This window comes from Lepisosteus platostomus, chromosome 20 (assembly GCF_059453375.1).
Source record: "Lepisosteus platostomus isolate fLepPlt1 chromosome 20, fLepPlt1.hap1, whole genome shotgun sequence".
NCBI classification, from domain to species: Eukaryota; Metazoa; Chordata; class Actinopteri; order Semionotiformes; family Lepisosteidae; genus Lepisosteus; species Lepisosteus platostomus.
In genome coordinates this window covers 17,930,485-17,947,301 of record NC_142630.1, presented here as the reverse complement: position 1 = coordinate 17,947,301, position 16,817 = coordinate 17,930,485, and positions in this window count along the sequence as shown.

The following is a 16,817-nucleotide window of genomic DNA, read 5'->3' as shown; positions in this document are numbered from 1 at the left end:
TGCTGCTCCTGACCTATAAGTTACATGGGGTTTACCAAAGTTGCAGAAACATGTTTATTTCTGCTGAAAAACACGTTTTGACACTTTTTGCACACTGGGGTAAAAGGCTGACTCAGTGGGCTCTTCTGAGCCAGCCAGTTACATAGGGATTCAACAGTCTGAAAAAAGACGTTTATTTCGGGCTGAAAAACACGTTTTGAAAAGTGTGCTGCTCCTGACCTATAAGTTACATGGGGTTGACCAAAGTTGCAGAAACATGTTTATTTCTGCTGAAAAACACGTTTTGACACTTTTTGCACACTGGGGTAAAAGGCTGACTCAGTGGGCTCTTCTGAGCCAGCCAGTTACATAGGGATTCAACAGTCTGAAAAAAGACGTTTATTTCGGGCTGAAAAACACGTTTTGAAAAATGTGCTGTTCCTGACCTATAAGTTACATGGGGTTGACCAAAGTTGCAGAAACATGTTTATTTCTGCTGAAAAACACGTTTTGACACTTTTTGCACACTGGGGTAAAAGGCTGACTCAGTGGGCTCTTCTGAGCCTGCCAGTTACATAGGGATTCAACAGTCTGAAAAAAGACGTTTATTTCGGGCTGAAAAACACGTTTTGAAAAGTGTGCTGCTCCTGACCTATAAGTTACATGGGGTTGACCAAAGTTGCAGAAACATGTTTATTTCTGCTGAAAAACACGTTTTGACACTTTTTGCACACTGGGGTAAAAGGCTGACTCAGTGGGCTCTTCTGAGCCAGCCAGTTACATAGGGATTCAACAGTCTGAAAAAAGACGTTTATTTCGGGCTGAAAAACACGTTTTGAAAAGTGTGCTATTCCTGACCCATAAGTTACATGGGGTTGACCAAAGTTGCAGAAACATGTTTATTTCTGCTGAAAAACACGTTTTGACACTTTTTGCACACTGGGGTAAAAGGCTGACTCAGTGGGCTCTTCTGAGCCAGCCAGTTACATAGGGATTCAACAGTCTGAAAAAACGTGTTTATTTCGGGCTGAAAAACACGTTTTGAAAAGTGTGCTGCTCCTGACCTATAAGTTACATGGGGTTTACCAAAGTTGCAGAAACATGTTTATTTCTGCTGAAAAACACGTTTTGACACTTTTTGCACACTGGGGTAAAAGGCTGACTCAGTGGGCTCTTCTGAGCCAGCCAGTTACATAGGGATTCAACAGTCTGAAAAAAGACGTTTATTTCGGGCTGAAAAACACGTTTTGAAAAGTGTGCTGCTCCTGACCTATAAGTTACATGGGGTTGACCAAAGTTGCAGAAACATGTTTATTTCTGCTGAAAAACACGTTTTGACACTTTTTGCACACTGGGGTAAAAGGCTGACTCAGTGGGCTCTTCTGAGCCAGCCAGTTACATAGGGATTCAACAGTCTGAAAAAAGACGTTTATTTCGGGCTGAAAAACACGTTTTGAAAAATGTGCTGTTCCTGACCTATAAGTTACATGGGGTTGACCAAAGTTGCAGAAACATGTTTATTTCTGCTGAAAAACACGTTTTGACACTTTTTGCACACTGGGGTAAAAGGCTGACTCAGTGGGCTCTTCTGAGCCTGCCAGTTACATAGGGATTCAACAGTCTGAAAAAAGACGTTTATTTCGGGCTGAAAAACACGTTTTGAAAAGTATGCTGTTCCTGACCTATAAGTTACATGGGGTTTACCAAAGTTGCAGAAACATGTTTATTTCTGCTGAAAAACACGTTTTGACACTTTTTGCACACTGGGGTAAAAGGCTGACTCAGTGGGCTCTTCTGAGCCAGCCAGTTACATAGGGATTCAACAGTCTGAAAAAAGACGTTTATTTCGGGCTGAAAAACACGTTTTGAAAAGTGTGCTGCTCCTGACCTATAAGTTACATGGGGTTGACCAAAGTTGCAGAAACATGTTTATTTCTGCTGAAAAACACGTTTTGACACTTTTTGCACACTGGGGTAAAAGGCTGACTCAGTGGGCTCTTCTGAGCCAGCCAGTTACATAGGGATTCAACAGTCTGAAAAAAGACGTTTATTTCGGGCTGAAAAACACGTTTTGAAAAGTGTGTTGCTCCTGTCCTATAACTTACATGGGGTTTACCAAAGTTGCAGAAACATGTTTATTTCTGCTGAAAAACACGTTTTGACACTTTTTGCACACTGGGGTAAAAGGCTGACTCAGTGGGCTCTTCTGAGCCAGCCAGTTACCTAGGGATTCAACAGTCTGAAAAAAGACGTTTATTTCGGGCTGAAAAACACGTTTTGAAAAGTATGCTGTTCCTGACCTATAAGTTACATGGGGTTTACCAAAGTTGCAGAAACATGTTTATTTCTGCTGAAAAACACGTTTTGACACTTTTTGCACACTGGGGTAAAAGGCTGACTCAGTGGGCTCTATTGAGCCAGCCAGTTACATAGGGATTCAACAGTCTGAAAAAAGACGTTTATTTCGGGCTGAAAAACACGTTTTGAAAAGTGTGCTGCTCCTGACCTATAAGTTACATGGGGTTGACCAAAGTTGCAGAAACATGTTTATTTCTGCTGAAAAACACGTTTTGACACTTTTTGCACACTGGGGTAAAAGGCTGACTCAGTGGGCTCTTCTGAGCCAGCCAGTTACATAGGGATTCAACAGTCTGAAAAAAGACGTTTATTTCGGGCTGAAAAACACGTTTTGAAAAGTGTGCTGCTCCTGACCTATAAGTTACATGGGGTTGACCAAAGTTGCAGAAACATGTTTATTTCTGCTGAAAAACACGTTTTGACACTTTTTGCACACTGGGGTAAAAGGCTGACTCAGTGGGCTCTTCTGAGCCAGCCAGTTACATAGGGATTCAACAGTCTGAAAAAAGACGTTTATTTCGTGCTGAAAAACACGTTTTGAAAAGTGTGTTGCTCCTGTCCTATAACTTACATGGGGTTTACCAAAGTTGCAGAAACATGTTTATTTCTGCTGAAAAACACGTTTTGACACTTTTTGCACACTGGGGTAAAAGGCTGACTCAGTGGGCTCTTCTGAGCCAGCCAGTTACCTAGGGATTCAACAGTCTGAAAAAAGACGTTTATTTCGGGCTGAAAAACACGTTTTGAAAAGTGTGCTATTCCTGACCCATAAGTTACATGGGGTTGACCAAAGTTGCAGAAACATGTTTATTTCTGCTGAAAAACACGTTTTGACACTTTTTGCACACTGGGGTAAAAGGCTGACTCAGTGGGCTCTTCTGAGCCAGCCAGTTACATAGGGATTCAACAGTCTGAAAAAACGTGTTTATTTCGGGCTGAAAAACACGTTTTGAAAAGTGTGCTGCTCCTGACCTATAAGTTACATGGGGTTTACCAAAGTTGCAGAAACATGTTTATTTCTGCTGAAAAACACGTTTTGACACTTTTTGCACACTGGGGTAAAAGGCTGACTCAGTGGGCTCTTCTGAGCCAGCCAGTTACATAGGGATTCAACAGTCTGAAAAAAGACGTTTATTTCGGGCTGAAAAACACGTTTTGAAAAGTGTGCTGCTCCTGACCTATAAGTTACATGGGGTTGACCAAAGTTGCAGAAACATGTTTATTTCTGCTGAAAAACACGTTTTGACACTTTTTGCACACTGGGGTAAAAGGCTGACTCAGTGGGCTCTTCTGAGCCAGCCAGTTACATAGGGATTCAACAGTCTGAAAAAAGACGTTTATTTCGGGCTGAAAAACACGTTTTGAAAAATGTGCTGTTCCTGACCTATAAGTTACATGGGGTTGACCAAAGTTGCAGAAACATGTTTATTTCTGCTGAAAAACACGTTTTGACACTTTTTGCACACTGGGGTAAAAGGCTGACTCAGTGGGCTCTTCTGAGCCTGCCAGTTACATAGGGATTCAACAGTCTGAAAAAAGACGTTTATTTCGGGCTGAAAAACACGTTTTGAAAAGTATGCTGTTCCTGACCTATAAGTTACATGGGGTTTACCAAAGTTGCAGAAACATGTTTATTTCTGCTGAAAAACACGTTTTGACACTTTTTGCACACTGGGGTAAAAGGCTGACTCAGTGGGCTCTTCTGAGCCAGCCAGTTACATAGGGATTCAACAGTCTGAAAAAAGACGTTTATTTCGGGCTGAAAAACACGTTTTGAAAAGTGTGCTGCTCCTGACGTATAAGTTACATGGGGTTGACCAAAGTTGCAGAAACATGTTTATTTCTGCTGAAAAACACGTTTTGACACTTTTTGCACACTGGGGTAAAAGGCTGACTCAGTGGGCTCTTCTGAGCCAGCCAGTTACATAGGGATTCAACAGTCTGAAAAAAGACGTTTATTTCGGGCTGAAAAACACGTTTTGAAAAGTGTGTTGCTCCTGTCCTATAACTTACATGGGGTTTACCAAAGTTGCAGAAACATGTTTATTTCTGCTGAAAAACACGTTTTGACACTTTTTGCACACTGGGGTAAAAGGCTGACTCAGTGGGCTCTTCTGAGCCAGCCAGTTACATATTGATTCAACAGTCTGAAAAAAGACGTTTATTTCGGGCTGAAAAACACGTTTTGAAAAGTGAGCTGCTCCTGACCTATAAGTTACATGGGGTTTACCAAAGTTGCAGAAACATGTTTATTTCTGCTGAAAAACACGTTTTGACACTTTTTGCACACTGGGGTAAAAGGCTGACTCAGTGGGCTCTTCTGAGCAAGCCAGTTACATAGGGATTCAACAGTCTGAAAAAAGACGTTTATTTCGGGCTGAAAAACACGTTTTGAAAAGTGTGCTGCTCCTGACCTATAAGTTACATGGGGTTGACCAAAGTTGCAGAAACATGTTTATTTCTGCTGAAAAACACGTTTTGACACTTTTTGCACACTGGGGTAAAAGGCTGACTCAGTGGGCTCTTCTGAGCCAGCCAGTTACATAGGGATTCAACAGTCTGAAAAAGGACGTTTATTTCGGGCTGAAAAACACGTTTTGAAAAGTGTGCTGTTCCTGACCTATAAGTTACATGGGGTTGACCAAAGTTGCAGAAACATGTTTATTTCTGCTGAAAAACACGTTTTGACACTTTTTGCACACTGGGGTAAAAGGCTGACTCAGTGTGCTCTTCTGAGCCAGCCAGTTACATAAGGGATTCAACAGTCTGACAAAAGACGTTTATTTCGGGCTGAAAAACACGTTTTGAAAAGTGTGCTGTTCCTGACCTATAAGTTACATGGGGTTGACCAAAGTTGCAGAAACATGTTTATTTCTGCTGAAAAACACGTTTTGACACTTTTTGCACACTGGGGTAAAAGGCTGACTCAGTGGGCTCTTCTGAGCCAGCCAGTTACATAGGGATTCAACAGTCTGAAAAAGGACGTTTATTTCGGGCTGAAAAACACGTTTTGAAAAGTGTGCTGTTCCTGACCTATAAGTTACATGGGGTTGACCAAAGTTGCAGAAACATGTTTATTTCTGCTGAAAAACACGTTTTGACACTTTTTGCACACTGGGATAAAAGGCTGACTCAGTGGGCTCTTCTGAGCCAGCCAGTTACATAGGGATTCAACAGTCTGAAAAAAGACGTTTATTTCGGGCTGAAAAACACGTTTTGAAAAGTGTGCTGCTCCTGACCTATAAGTTACATGGGGTTTACCAAAGTTGCAGAAACATGTTTATTTCTGCTGAAAAACACGTTTTGACACTTTTTGCACACTGGGGTAAAAGGCTGACTCAGTGGGCTCTTCTGAGCCAGCCAGATACATAGGGATTCAACAGTCTGAAAAAACGTGTTTATTTCGGGCTGAAAAACACGTTTTGAAAAATGTGCTGTTCCTGACCCATAAGTTACATGGGGTTGACCAAAGTTGCAGAAACATATTTATTTCTGCTGAAAAACACGTTTTGACACTTTTTGCACACTGGGGTAAAAGGCTGACTCAGTGGGCTCTTCTGAGCCAGCCAGTTACATAGGGATTCAACAGTCTGAAAAAAGACGTTTATTTCGGGCTGAAAAACACGTTTTGAAAAGTGTGCTGTTCCTGACCTATAAGTTACATGGGGTTGACCAAAGTTGCAGAAACATGTTTATTTCTGCTGAAAAACACGTTTTGACACTTTTTGCACACTGGGATAAAAGGCTGACTCAGTGGGCTCTTCTGAGCCAGCCAGTTACATAGGGATTCAACAGTTTGAAAAAAGACGTTTATTTCGGGCTGAAAAACACGTTTTGAAAAGTGTGTTGCTCCTGTCCTATAACTTACATGGGGTTTACCAAAGTTGCAGAAACATGTTTATTTCTGCTGAAAAACACGTTTTGACACTTTTTGCACACTGGGGTAAAAGGCTGACTCAGTGGGCTCTTCTGAGCCAGCCAGTTACATAGGGATTCAACAGTCTGAAAAAAGACGTTTATTTCGGGCTGAAAAACACGTTTTGAAAAGTGTGCTATTCCTGACCCATAAGTTACATGGGGTTGACCAAAGTTGCAGAAACATGTTTATTTCTGCTGAAAAACACGTTTTGACACTTTTTGCACACTGGGGTAAAAGGCTGACTCAGTGGGCTCTTCTGAGCCAGCCAGTTACATAGGGATTCAACAGTCTGAAAAAACGTGTTTATTTCGGGCTGAAAAACACGTTTTGAAAAATGTGCTGTTCCTGACCCATAAGTTACATGGGGTTGACCAAAGTTGCAGAAACATGTTTATTTCTGCTGAAAAACACGTTTTGACTCTTTTTGCACACTGGGGTAAAAGGCTGACTCAGTGGGCTCTTCTGAGCCAGCCAGTTACATAGGGATTCAACAGTCTGAAAAAAGACGTTTATTTCGGGCTGAAAAACACGTTTTGAAAAGTGTGCTGTTCCTGACCTATAAGTTACATGGGGTTTACCAAAGTTGCAGAAACATGTTTATTTCTGCTGAAAAACACGTTTTGACACTTTTTGCACACTGGGATAAAAGGCTGACTCAGTGGGCTCTTCTGAGCCAGCCAGTTACATAGGGATTCAACAGTCTGAAAAAAGACGTTTATTTCGGGCTGAAAAACACGTTTTGAAAAGTGTGTTGCGTTTATGTTTATTTCTGCTGAAAAACACGTTTTGACACTTTTTGCACACTGGGGTAAAAGGCTGACTCAGTGGGCTCTTTTGAGCCAGCCAGTTACATAGGGATTCAACAGTCTGAAAAAAGACGTTTATTTCGGGCTGAAAAACACGTTTTGAAAAGTGTGTTGCTCCTGTCCTATAAGTTACATGGGGTTGACCAAAGTTGCAGAAACATGTTTATTTCTGCTGAAAAACACGTTTTGACACTTTTTGCACACTGGGGTAAAAGGCTGACTCAGTGGGCTCTTCTGAGCCTGCCAGTTACATAGGGATTCAACAGTCTGAAAAAAGACGTTTATTTCGTGCTGAAAAACACGTTTTGAAAAGTATGCTGTTCCTGACCTATAAGTTACATGGGGTTGACCAAAGTTGCAGAAACATGTTTATTTCTGCTGAAAAACACGTTTTGACACTTTTTGCACACTGGGGTAAAAGGCTGACTCAGTGGGCTCTTCTGAGCCAGCCAGTTACATAGGGATTCAACAGTCTGAAAAAAGACGTTTATTTCGGGCTGAAAAACACGTTTTGAAAAATGTGCTGTTCCTGACCTATAAGTTACATGGGGTTGACCAAAGTTGCAGAAACATGTTTATTTCTGCTGAAAAACACGTTTTGACACTTTTTGCACACTGGGGTAAAAGGCTGACTCAGTGGGCTCTTCTGAGCCTGCCAGTTACATAGGGATTCAACAGTCTGAAAAAAGACGTTTATTTCGGGCTGAAAAACACGTTTTGAAAAGTATGCTGTTCCTGACCTATAAGTTACATGGGGTTTACCAAAGTTGCAGAAACATGTTTATTTCTGCTGAAAAACACGTTTTGACACTTTTTGCACACTGGGGTAAAAGGCTGACTCAGTGGGCTCTTCTGAGCCAGCCAGTTACATAGGGATTCAACAGTCTGAAAAAAGACGTTTATTTCGGGCTGAAAAACACGTTTTGAAAAGTGTGCTGCTCCTGACCTATAAGTTACATGGGGTTGACCAAAGTTGCAGAAACATGTTTATTTCTGCTGAAAAACACGTTTTGACACTTTTTGCACACTGGGGTAAAAGGCTGACTCAGTGGGCTCTTCTGAGCCAGCCAGTTACCTAGGGATTCAACAGTCTGAAAAAAGACGTTTATTTCGGGCTGAAAAACACGTTTTGAAAAGTGTGCTATTCCTGACCCATAAGTTACATGGGGTTGACCAAAGTTGCAGAAACATGTTTATTTCTGCTGAAAAACACGTTTTGACACTTTTTGCACACTGGGGTAAAAGGCTGACTCAGTGGGCTCTTCTGAGCCAGCCAGTTACCTAGGGATTCAACAGTCTGAAAAAACGTGTTTATTTCGGGCTGAAAAACACGTTTTGAAAAATGTGCTGTTCCTGACCCATAAGTTACATGGGGTTGACCAAAGTTGCAGAAACATGTTTATTTCTGCTGAAAAACACGTTTTGACACTTTTTGCACACTGGGGTAAAAGGCTGACTCAGTGGGCTCTTCTGAGCCAGCCAGTTACATAGGGATTCAACAGTCTGAAAAAAGATGTTTATTTCGGGCTGAAAAACACGTTTTGAAAAGTGTGCTGTTCCTGACCTATAAGTTACATGGTGTTGACCAAAGTTGCAGAAACATGTTTATTTCTGCTGAAAAACACGTTTTGACACTTTTTGCACACTGGGATAAAAGGCTGACTCAGTGGGCTCTTCTGAGCCAGCCAGTTACATAGGGATTCAACAGTCTGAAAAAAGACGTTTATTTCGGGCTGAAAAACACGTTTTGAAAAGTGTGCTGCTCCTGACCTATAAGTTACATGGGGTTTACCAAAGTTGCAGAAACATGTTTATTTCTGCTGAAAAACACGTTTTGACACTTTTTGCACACTGGGGTAAAAGGCTGACTCAGTGGGCTCTTCTGAGCCAGCCAGATACATAGGGATTCAACAGTCTGAAAAAACGTGTTTATTTCGGGCTGAAAAACACGTTTTGAAAAATGTGCTGTTCCTGACCCATAAGTTACATGGGGTTGACCAAAGTTGCAGAAACATATTTATTTCTGCTGAAAAACACGTTTTGACACTTTTTGCACACTGGGGTAAAAGGCTGACTCAGTGGGCTCTTCTGAGCCAGCCAGTTACATAGGGATTCAACAGTCTGAAAAAAGACGTTTATTTCGGGCTGAAAAACACGTTTTGAAAAGTGTGCTATTCCTGACCCATAAGTTACATGGGGTTGACCAAAGTTGCAGAAACATGTTTATTTCTGCTGAAAAACACGTTTTGACACTTTTTCCACACTGGGGTAAAAGGCTGACTCAGTGGGCTCTTCTGAGCCAGCCAGTTACATAGGGATTCAACAGTCTGAAAAAACGTGTTTATTTCGGGCTGAAAAACACGTTTTGAAAAGTGTGCTGCTCCTGACCTATAAGTTACATGGGGTTTACCAAAGTTGCAGAAACATGTTTATTTCTGCTGAAAAACACGTTTTGACACTTTTTGCACACTGGGGTAAAAGGCTGACTCAGTGGGCTCTTCTGAGCCAGCCAGTTACATAGGGATTCAACAGTCTGAAAAAAGACGTTTATTTCGGGCTGAAAAACACGTTTTGAAAAGTGTGCTGCTCCTGACCTATAAGTTACATGGGGTTGACCAAAGTTGCAGAAACATGTTTATTTCTGCTGAAAAACACGTTTTGACACTTTTTGCACACTGGGGTAAAAGGCTGACTCAGTGGGCTCTTCTGAGCCAGCCAGTTACATAGGGATTCAACAGTCTGAAAAAAGACGTTTATTTCGGGCTGAAAAACACGTTTTGAAAAATGTGCTGTTCCTGACCTATAAGTTACATGGGGTTGACCAAAGTTGCAGAAACATGTTTATTTCTGCTGAAAAACACGTTTTGACACTTTTTGCACACTGGGGTAAAAGGCTGACTCAGTGGGCTCTTCTGAGCCTGCCAGTTACATAGGGATTCAACAGTCTGAAAAAAGACGTTTATTTCGGGCTGAAAAACACGTTTTGAAAAGTGTGCTGCTCCTGACCTATAAGTTACATGGGGTTGACCAAAGTTGCAGAAACATGTTTATTTCTGCTGAAAAACACGTTTTGACACTTTTTGCACACTGGGGTAAAAGGCTGACTCAGTGGGCTCTTCTGAGCCAGCCAGTTACATAGGGATTCAACAGTCTGAAAAAAGACGTTTATTTCGGGCTGAAAAACACGTTTTGAAAAGTGTGCTATTCCTGACCCATAAGTTACATGGGGTTGACCAAAGTTGCAGAAACATGTTTATTTCTGCTGAAAAACACGTTTTGACACTTTTTGCACACTGGGGTAAAAGGCTGACTCAGTGGGCTCTTCTGAGCCAGCCAGTTACATAGGGATTCAACAGTCTGAAAAAACGTGTTTATTTCGGGCTGAAAAACACGTTTTGAAAAGTGTGCTGCTCCTGACCTATAAGTTACATGGGGTTTACCAAAGTTGCAGAAACATGTTTATTTCTGCTGAAAAACACGTTTTGACACTTTTTGCACACTGGGGTAAAAGGCTGACTCAGTGGGCTCTTCTGAGCCAGCCAGTTACATAGGGATTCAACAGTCTGAAAAAAGACGTTTATTTCGGGCTGAAAAACACGTTTTGAAAAGTGTGCTGCTCCTGACCTATAAGTTACATGGGGTTGACCAAAGTTGCAGAAACATGTTTATTTCTGCTGAAAAACACGTTTTGACACTTTTTGCACACTGGGGTAAAAGGCTGACTCAGTGGGCTCTTCTGAGCCAGCCAGTTACATAGGGATTCAACAGTCTGAAAAAAGACGTTTATTTCGGGCTGAAAAACACGTTTTGAAAAATGTGCTGTTCCTGACCTATAAGTTACATGGGGTTGACCAAAGTTGCAGAAACATGTTTATTTCTGCTGAAAAACACGTTTTGACACTTTTTGCACACTGGGGTAAAAGGCTGACTCAGTGGGCTCTTCTGAGCCTGCCAGTTACATAGGGATTCAACAGTCTGAAAAAAGACGTTTATTTCGGGCTGAAAAACACGTTTTGAAAAGTATGCTGTTCCTGACCTATAAGTTACATGGGGTTTACCAAAGTTGCAGAAACATGTTTATTTCTGCTGAAAAACACGTTTTGACACTTTTTGCACACTGGGGTAAAAGGCTGACTCAGTGGGCTCTTCTGAGCCAGCCAGTTACATAGGGATTCAACAGTCTGAAAAAAGACGTTTATTTCGGGCTGAAAAACACGTTTTGAAAAGTGTGCTGCTCCTGACCTATAAGTTACATGGGGTTGACCAAAGTTGCAGAAACATGTTTATTTCTGCTGAAAAACACGTTTTGACACTTTTTGCACACTGGGGTAAAAGGCTGACTCAGTGGGCTCTTCTGAGCCAGCCAGTTACATAGGGATTCAACAGTCTGAAAAAAGACGTTTATTTCGGGCTGAAAAACACGTTTTGAAAAGTGTGTTGCTCCTGTCCTATAACTTACATGGGGTTTACCAAAGTTGCAGAAACATGTTTATTTCTGCTGAAAAACACGTTTTGACACTTTTTGCACACTGGGGTAAAAGGCTGACTCAGTGGGCTCTTCTGAGCCAGCCAGTTACCTAGGGATTCAACAGTCTGAAAAAAGACGTTTATTTCGGGCTGAAAAACACGTTTTGAAAAGTATGCTGTTCCTGACCTATAAGTTACATGGGGTTTACCAAAGTTGCAGAAACATGTTTATTTCTGCTGAAAAACACGTTTTGACACTTTTTGCACACTGGGGTAAAAGGCTGACTCAGTGGGCTCTATTGAGCCAGCCAGTTACATAGGGATTCAACAGTCTGAAAAAAGACGTTTATTTCGGGCTGAAAAACACGTTTTGAAAAGTGTGCTGCTCCTGACCTATAAGTTACATGGGGTTGACCAAAGTTGCAGAAACATGTTTATTTCTGCTGAAAAACACGTTTTGACACTTTTTGCACACTGGGGTAAAAGGCTGACTCAGTGGGCTCTTCTGAGCCAGCCAGTTACATAGGGATTCAACAGTCTGAAAAAAGACGTTTATTTCGGGCTGAAAAACACGTTTTGAAAAGTGTGCTGCTCCTGACCTATAAGTTACATGGGGTTGACCAAAGTTGCAGAAACATGTTTATTTCTGCTGAAAAACACGTTTTGACACTTTTTGCACACTGGGGTAAAAGGCTGACTCAGTGGGCTCTTCTGAGCCAGCCAGTTACATAGGGATTCAACAGTCTGAAAAAAGACGTTTATTTCGTGCTGAAAAACACGTTTTGAAAAGTGTGTTGCTCCTGTCCTATAACTTACATGGGGTTTACCAAAGTTGCAGAAACATGTTTATTTCTGCTGAAAAACACGTTTTGACACTTTTTGCACACTGGGGTAAAAGGCTGACTCAGTGGGCTCTTCTGAGCCAGCCAGTTACCTAGGGATTCAACAGTCTGAAAAAAGACGTTTATTTCGGGCTGAAAAACACGTTTTGAAAAGTGTGCTATTCCTGACCCATAAGTTACATGGGGTTGACCAAAGTTGCAGAAACATGTTTATTTCTGCTGAAAAACACGTTTTGACACTTTTTGCACACTGGGGTAAAAGGCTGACTCAGTGGGCTCTTCTGAGCCAGCCAGTTACATAGGGATTCAACAGTCTGAAAAAACGTGTTTATTTCGGGCTGAAAAACACGTTTTGAAAAGTGTGCTGCTCCTGACCTATAAGTTACATGGGGTTTACCAAAGTTGCAGAAACATGTTTATTTCTGCTGAAAAACACGTTTTGACACTTTTTGCACACTGGGGTAAAAGGCTGACTCAGTGGGCTCTTCTGAGCCAGCCAGTTACATAGGGATTCAACAGTCTGAAAAAAGACGTTTATTTCGGGCTGAAAAACACGTTTTGAAAAGTGTGCTGCTCCTGACCTATAAGTTACATGGGGTTGACCAAAGTTGCAGAAACATGTTTATTTCTGCTGAAAAACACGTTTTGACACTTTTTGCACACTGGGGTAAAAGGCTGACTCAGTGGGCTCTTCTGAGCCAGCCAGTTACATAGGGATTCAACAGTCTGAAAAAAGACGTTTATTTCGGGCTGAAAAACACGTTTTGAAAAATGTGCTGTTCCTGACCTATAAGTTACATGGGGTTGACCAAAGTTGCAGAAACATGTTTATTTCTGCTGAAAAACACGTTTTGACACTTTTTGCACACTGGGGTAAAAGGCTGACTCAGTGGGCTCTTCTGAGCCAGCCAGTTACATAGGGATTCAACAGTTTGAAAAAAGACGTTTATTTCGGGCTGAAAAACACGTTTTGAAAAGTGTGCTATTCCTGACCCATAAGTTACATGGGGTTGACCAAAGTTGCAGAAACATGTTTATTTCTGCTGAAAAACACGTTTTGACACTTTTTCCACACTGGGGTAAAAGGCTGACTCAGTGGGCTCTTCTGAGCCAGCCAGTTACATAGGGATTCAACAGTCTGAAAAAACGTGTTTATTTCGGGCTGAAAAACACGTTTTGAAAAGTGTGCTGCTCCTGACCTATAAGTTACATGGGGTTTACCAAAGTTGCAGAAACATGTTTATTTCTGCTGAAAAACACGTTTTGACACTTTTTGCACACTGGGGTAAAAGGCTGACTCAGTGGGCTCTTCTGAGCCAGCCAGTTACATAGGGATTCAACAGTCTGAAAAAAGACGTTTATTTCGGGCTGAAAAACACGTTTTGAAAAGTGTGCTGCTCCTGACCTATAAGTTACATGGGGTTGACCAAAGTTGCAGAAACATGTTTATTTCTGCTGAAAAACACGTTTTGACACTTTTTGCACACTGGGGTAAAAGGCTGACTCAGTGGGCTCTTCTGAGCCAGCCAGTTACATAGGGATTCAACAGTCTGAAAAAAGACGTTTATTTCGGGCTGAAAAACACGTTTTGAAAAATGTGCTGTTCCTGACCTATAAGTTACATGGGGTTGACCAAAGTTGCAGAAACATGTTTATTTCTGCTGAAAAACACGTTTTGACACTTTTTGCACACTGGGGTAAAAGGCTGACTCAGTGGGCTCTTCTGAGCCTGCCAGTTACATAGGGATTCAACAGTCTGAAAAAAGACGTTTATTTCGGGCTGAAAAACACGTTTTGAAAAGTATGCTGTTCCTGACCTATAAGTTACATGGGGTTTACCAAAGTTGCAGAAACATGTTTATTTCTGCTGAAAAACACGTTTTGACACTTTTTGCACACTGGGGTAAAAGGCTGACTCAGTGGGCTCTTCTGAGCCAGCCAGTTACATAGGGATTCAACAGTCTGAAAAAAGACGTTTATTTCGGGCTGAAAAACACGTTTTGAAAAGTGTGCTGCTCCTGACGTATAAGTTACATGGGGTTGACCAAAGTTGCAGAAACATGTTTATTTCTGCTGAAAAACACGTTTTGACACTTTTTGCACACTGGGGTAAAAGGCTGACTCAGTGGGCTCTTCTGAGCCAGCCAGTTACATAGGGATTCAACAGTCTGAAAAAAGACGTTTATTTCGGGCTGAAAAACACGTTTTGAAAAGTGTGTTGCTCCTGTCCTATAACTTACATGGGGTTTACCAAAGTTGCAGAAACATGTTTATTTCTGCTGAAAAACACGTTTTGACACTTTTTGCACACTGGGGTAAAAGGCTGACTCAGTGGGCTCTTCTGAGCCAGCCAGTTACATATTGATTCAACAGTCTGAAAAAAGACGTTTATTTCGGGCTGAAAAACACGTTTTGAAAAGTGAGCTGCTCCTGACCTATAAGTTACATGGGGTTTACCAAAGTTGCAGAAACATGTTTATTTCTGCTGAAAAACACGTTTTGACACTTTTTGCACACTGGGGTAAAAGGCTGACTCAGTGGGCTCTTCTGAGCAAGCCAGTTACATAGGGATTCAACAGTCTGAAAAAAGACGTTTATTTCGGGCTGAAAAACACGTTTTGAAAAGTGTGCTGCTCCTGACCTATAAGTTACATGGGGTTGACCAAAGTTGCAGAAACATGTTTATTTCTGCTGAAAAACACGTTTTGACACTTTTTGCACACTGGGGTAAAAGGCTGACTCAGTGGGCTCTTCTGAGCCAGCCAGTTACATAGGGATTCAACAGTCTGAAAAAGGACGTTTATTTCGGGCTGAAAAACACGTTTTGAAAAGTGTGCTGTTCCTGACCTATAAGTTACATGGGGTTGACCAAAGTTGCAGAAACATGTTTATTTCTGCTGAAAAACACGTTTTGACACTTTTTGCACACTGGGGTAAAAGGCTGACTCAGTGTGCTCTTCTGAGCCAGCCAGTTACATAAGGGATTCAACAGTCTGACAAAAGACGTTTATTTCGGGCTGAAAAACACGTTTTGAAAAGTGTGCTGTTCCTGACCTATAAGTTACATGGGGTTGACCAAAGTTGCAGAAACATGTTTATTTCTGCTGAAAAACACGTTTTGACACTTTTTGCACACTGGGGTAAAAGGCTGACTCAGTGGGCTCTTCTGAGCCAGCCAGTTACATAGGGATTCAACAGTCTGAAAAAGGACGTTTATTTCGGGCTGAAAAACACGTTTTGAAAAGTGTGCTGTTCCTGACCTATAAGTTACATGGGGTTGACCAAAGTTGCAGAAACATGTTTATTTCTGCTGAAAAACACGTTTTGACACTTTTTGCACACTGGGATAAAAGGCTGACTCAGTGGGCTCTTCTGAGCCAGCCAGTTACATAGGGATTCAACAGTCTGAAAAAAGACGTTTATTTCGGGCTGAAAAACACGTTTTGAAAAGTGTGCTGCTCCTGACCTATAAGTTACATGGGGTTTACCAAAGTTGCAGAAACATGTTTATTTCTGCTGAAAAACACGTTTTGACACTTTTTGCACACTGGGGTAAAAGGCTGACTCAGTGGGCTCTTCTGAGCCAGCCAGATACATAGGGATTCAACAGTCTGAAAAAACGTGTTTATTTCGGGCTGAAAAACACGTTTTGAAAAATGTGCTGTTCCTGACCCATAAGTTACATGGGGTTGACCAAAGTTGCAGAAACATATTTATTTCTGCTGAAAAACACGTTTTGACACTTTTTGCACACTGGGGTAAAAGGCTGACTCAGTGGGCTCTTCTGAGCCAGCCAGTTACATAGGGATTCAACAGTCTGAAAAAAGACGTTTATTTCGGGCTGAAAAACACGTTTTGAAAAGTGTGCTGTTCCTGACCTATAAGTTACATGGGGTTGACCAAAGTTGCAGAAACATGTTTATTTCTGCTGAAAAACACGTTTTGACACTTTTTGCACACTGGGATAAAAGGCTGACTCAGTGGGCTCTTCTGAGCCAGCCAGTTACATAGGGATTCAACAGTTTGAAAAAAGACGTTTATTTCGGGCTGAAAAACACGTTTTGAAAAGTGTGTTGCTCCTGTCCTATAACTTACATGGGGTTTACCAAAGTTGCAGAAACATGTTTATTTCTGCTGAAAAACACGTTTTGACACTTTTTGCACACTGGGGTAAAAGGCTGACTCAGTGGGCTCTTCTGAGCCAGCCAGTTACATAGGGATTCAACAGTCTGAAAAAAGACGTTTATTTCGGGCTGAAAAACACGTTTTGAAAAGTGTGCTATTCCTGACCCATAAGTTACATGGGGTTGACCAAAGTTGCAGAAACATGTTTATTTCTGCTGAAAAACACGTTTTGACACTTTTTGCACACTGGGGTAAAAGGCTGACTCAGTGGGCTCTTCTGAGCCAGCCAGTTACATAGGGATTCAACAGTCTGAAAAAACG